Source organism: Spinacia oleracea, chromosome 5, assembly GCF_020520425.1.
Source record: "Spinacia oleracea cultivar Varoflay chromosome 5, BTI_SOV_V1, whole genome shotgun sequence".
Classification (NCBI taxonomy): domain Eukaryota; kingdom Viridiplantae; phylum Streptophyta; class Magnoliopsida; order Caryophyllales; family Amaranthaceae; genus Spinacia; species Spinacia oleracea.
Window position 1 is genome coordinate 61201078 of NC_079491.1, and position 5233 is coordinate 61206310.

Genomic DNA, 5233 nt, shown 5'->3' on the forward strand with positions numbered 1-5233 from the left:
TTTCCTTCATAAACAACCAAAAGTAGGTACTAAGAGTCTAAGACTCCATCGTCAAAAAGTTCCTTACAAAAACTTCTCTCTCTAGCTATGGGGGGTAGCACACGATAAGGTTTTATTATTGTGCACCCGATCACCATGCCGAGGAAGAAGAAGACGCAGAGGGATGATGTTTGAGAGATGATTGAGGCGACGTCATCTCCACCTTCAGAGAACATTTCACGGTCACAAAACCAGACTCATAAGAGAACGACGATACCCAATTCAACCTGCAATGAAACAGTAGATATAACGAGTTTTCCTCCGATGCCACCGCATCCGAGGAATGGTCCACCTTCGGCGGAACTAATGGAGGTGGTAAAAGCTTACCACTATTCTGTGAGGCAACCTACACCTCATAACTCCCAGATTCGAACTCCGTTAATGGTGAAAAATTGAATGGAGAATGAAACAGTTAATGCGAGTGCAAGGATTAAGCTAAATGCCATCATGACTAAGGTCAATGATGCTCTGGTATTTCAGGAGACTGGTATTTTATGGGGAAACCCTGGTGAGACGTCGGGGCTTGGGAATACAAAGCAACTGGAAATAGAGCATCTTGTAGAGAAGATTGATGCAAGTGCAGGACCAGCTGCTCAGAGGAGACTGAGTATGGGAAATCAACCTTCATGGGCTAAGATTGTCAATGGAAGCTCTCTTATTGCGAAGGGTGCTCCCTTATCCTTCATTCCTCCCACAATCGTGGATGGTAAGCCCGTTTCCTTGTTGAATAAGTTATATATTGATAATATGACTGCTAGTTGGAATTGCTCTATTGTGATGTATATTGTGGGAGATATACCTTCAATTGGAGCAGTTATTAGATTCATTGCAAAAAAGGGGGTGAATGCCCCTACTCCGAAGGTATTCCTTCACGATGAAGGGTACTTTGTGATCAGATTTGCAGCTAAGGAAGATAGAGATGTTGTGCTAATGGTTGGCCCTTACTCGTTCTTTAATAGGCCAATGGTTGTGAAACCATGGTCTGCTAAGTTCAGTTTTCAAGAAGAAATTCTGAGAGTCATACCAATTTGGGTTAGACTTTCGAATCTCCCTTGGAACTATTGGGGTACAAACTCTTTGAGTAGAATAGGTAGCATGTTAAGGGTCCCTTTATTTGCTGATGAATTTACCTCTACTCAAATGAGGGTATCATTTTCTATATTACTGGTGGAGATTGAAGTTACTAAACCAGTGCCACAACTTGTAGTGCTACAAGATCCTTCAGGGGGGACTTACTCTCAACCAGTTTTATATGATAGGCTTCCACCTTATTGTGGTGTTTGTAAGATGGTTGGGCATGTTTGTAGTGGAAGTAAGCAACACCCAGCTAGGTTTAAACTTGCAGTTCAACATCCTAAGAAGATGAGACAGGTTTGACAACTTGTTAAGAAGGTGGTAGCAGATGGGGAAGTCATTATACCTACAAATGAAGTTGGTGATCCTTTTGAGCATGTGAGTAAGGATATGGCTTCTACCCCTGTGGTAGATGGACAAGTTGTTCAGACCCATGTCACTCATGTTGATGGATGGAGAATAGTGACTAGAAGAAGAAGAGACCCTAGAACACCTAGCCAAACTCTTGGGCCGGCTCAAGTTCAAGCATCACTAGGGGATTTTCTTTTGATGGGGGAGGAGAGGAGGAAGAGGGTTATGATCTTGATCTATGAATATTTTTTCCAGGAATGTGAGGGGCATGAGTGACCCCAGTAAGGTAGGTGAAATAAAGAATTTTGTGGTATGCTAATAAGATTAGTGTGGTGGCTCTAATAGAAACAAAGGTTAAACTGCATAATAGTAAAAAGATTCAAGATAAGTTTGGTACAAGATGGCATTGGGTGTCTAATTATGAGTTCTCTCCTAGAGGAATAAATTGGATAGGATGGAAGAATAGTGTGGTTTCATTTCATACTTAGTACAAATCTGAGCAAATACTACATGGTGTGATTACTGCTAAATCAATTGCCTTTACTCTTGGTTTCACTACTGTGTATGGCCTTCATAACATTGAGACTAGGAAGGAATTGTGGAGAGAATTAGGAAGTCTGGCTGCTATAAATTCAAGTGCTTGGTTGGTGATGGGTGAATTCAATTCTGTGCTCTACTCTAGTGACAGAATAAATGGCAATGTTGTCTCTAATTTTGGAACTGCTGATTTTGAGTCTTGCCTAAGTCAGACTGACCTTGCTGAAATCAAAAGTTGTGGAAACTTTTTCTCCTAGTACAAAGGACATGAGATTATGAGAATTAGCTTTAGAATTGATAGAGCCTTTGGAAATGCTGCTTGGCATGGAACTTTTTCTGATGTGGTGGTGGATTATATGAATCCTAGTTTGTCTGATCACACTCTGATATATGCGTTTTATATAGAGTTTTTACCCCCGTCCCTTAATACTTTTATGTATCAAACGTGCTCTTAGGAGCCGTTTCTAGTACTAATGTGTATTATTGAGTGTGCCTTGAGTTTCAGGTTTGATTATGAGAAATGGGTCGTTTTAGACCCGTTTCATTGTTGATCAAGGCCACTATATGAGTCCGAGAAGTTCGGGACCTCCATCGTCGACTTTCGGGAGCCTTAGATGCTTATGGTTGAGCCCCGGGAGTTAGACTTGGTGATACGGGCGAGATACATTGAAGATTGCAAATCGCCCTGGAAGCTGAGGGCGAAATGCAACCATCGGGCGGAAGTATAAACAAGGCAAGTTCATCAACGCGCGCCCGATCGGGCGCAGCTCGCCCGATGCGGATCGGGCGGTCAATCTGGAGGCTTTGTGGAGATTTCACAATCCGCCCGATCGGGCGGATTTTGGCCCGATCGGGCCGACTATCGAGTGATTCGCCCGATCGGGCGAAGAGCCGCCCGATCGGGCGACGCCAACCCCTTATGCTTTTTCGCGTTTTTTTTCTTTCCGGTTTTTGGCTTGTATTTTGGGCAAACTATAAATACTAGCCCTTTTATTTTTAGTAAACATCTTATTTTTTTCCAGCACAAAACCCTTAGTTTATTTCTCTAAGTTTTATTTTCTCTCTACATCAATTCAAACACTTAGTTCGATTTATATAAAAATTCAAGCTTTCATTATTCATTGTTCTTCAATTAGGTATTGCTTCTTGTTCTAATTTAGTTTATTGCTTTAATCATGTTTTCTATTATATTAATTGCTTTGTTATTTATTATCATGAGTGAGTAGTTTAATTTCTAGGGTTTAGGGGATCCATGAATGCATGATTGGGATTATATGTGGACATGATATTTGATTGATTGATTAATTTCTATAGCTTATTATTATTGCTCGTCAATTCTGTTCGGCCGGACTATTTTGATTTGAGTTTGATTAACCTTAGATTATGCGCCGAGAGGTATAAATCTGATGTTTTTGGTTTGTGGCTATTAGATAGGAATTATTTCTAGTACGTAGCGAGAGCCCGCTAGTTGTTCTATCCTAAGGAATTCATAAGATTCGAGAGATGCATGTTTTCCTAGTTATGATTGTTAATTGATTGTTATTGTCCGTTGTCCAATCCCGGTCTGCATTTGTGGTGAACCGCTGCCCTAGATTCCTTTAATATTGTTATCTTCCGATTTGATTATTTGCTTTAGTTTAATATACAAACCAATCCAATTCTTGTTACCAATAGTCTAGATTAGTCTTTTAATAGTAGAAAGAACATTGTTTCCCTGTGGATACGATCCCTGCTTCCCTTACTATATTTTTAGTTGGTGAACGTTAGGTTTATCTTTGATAGGAGTGCGATTTAGCCTGTCAAATTTTGGCGCCGTTGCCGGGGAAACGATTTTATTTTCCGTTATTAATTGTTTTTCTAGATTATTGTTTGTCACTTCTCAAGGGACTCTCGTTCCTTGAGACCGGATCTCACGACTGTTTTCTAGTTCTTGCTTGTTTATGCCCAGGACTGTCCCTACCAGCGATCTGACTTCGTTCGATCCTGAACCTGAACGGACCTTTCGTAGACGGCGTAGATTCGTTGAACAGTTGAGAGACTATTCTGACTCTGAATCCGACCATCTGATTAGCAATCTATTCCATACAGATTCAGAGATGGGTGACCAAGCACCACCACCCCCACTTGTGCCAAGGCTTACAGACTATTCTAAACCAAGTCTGTCTATGCTTCCCAAGGCAATCATGCCTTCCATTGCGGTCGAGAATTTCAAGATTGAACCCCAACTGATAAACATGATCGAGAGACACCAATTCGGTGGGGAAAAGGGTGAAGATCCCAATCTCCACATTCAGTCTTTCATTCAGTATTGTGCCACCATTAAGCAGAAGAATTTAACACCGGAGCAGACTATGGAGATACTCTTTCCATTTTCATTGAGTGGGAAGGCCAAGCTATGGATTAACAGTCTCAACCGCGCAGCTATGAAAATCACCGATTGGAATTCTTTGGCCCTCGCATTCTATGTTAAATATTTCCCACCTGAGAAGACAGCTCGTCTGAGGGGTCAGATATTAGGTATCTCTCAACAAGTAGATGAGAGTTTGTTCGAAGTTTGGGAGAGATTCAAGGACTTGCAAAGAGAGTGCCCACACCATGGTTTAGATGACTGGTTCCTGGTTCAGCAGTTCTACAATGGTCTGGGTAATGAATCTAGGTGTCTTTTGGATTCAGCTGCCAGTGGGAGATTTATGCAACTGGAGGTGCCTAGAGCTTTGGAGGTGATTGAGGAGATGGCCATCCATAGTGCCCAATATGGGAATCCTAGAGGTTTTGCCGACCGAGGTGTTAAGCATGAGATGAATTCTATTGAACAGCTTACTGCTCAGCTAACTTCCCTACATCACAAGCTCGACAATATACAGATCGCATCTCCCCAATCCACCCAACATGCTAGTGTCGCTGCAATGAGTGCCCAATCTGCTAATGTCTGTAATAGTTGTGGGATGCAAGGCCATTATGCACAGGTATGCCGGAGCTCCATCGAACAATGCAATGCATTCCAATCCTACAAGCAGAACAATCCGTATTCCAACTCATACAATGAGGGGTATAAAAACAACCCCCTATTATCATATAGGAGTACTAATGTTCAGAACCCCCACCAGATTCAACACTCTCCACCACCACAACAACCCTACCAACCGCGGAGTAACTACAACTCGCAACCTAGTGGATCACCTGGCTTACCACCACAACCTCAACCCACACAACCTGATCCCATGCTTGTAGA

At 42.0% G+C, this 5233-nt stretch overlaps 1 non-coding gene across 1 annotated transcript; it reads right to left on the reverse strand.

The window, feature by feature from the left end:
* Positions 1–4496: 4496 nt before the first annotated feature.
* LOC130462138 (small nucleolar RNA R71) lies at positions 4497–4603 on the reverse strand. The gene has a single exon (XR_008922279.1). It is a non-coding gene; the product is annotated as a small nucleolar RNA R71 (small nucleolar RNA).
* Positions 4604–5233: the final 630 nt, after the last annotated feature.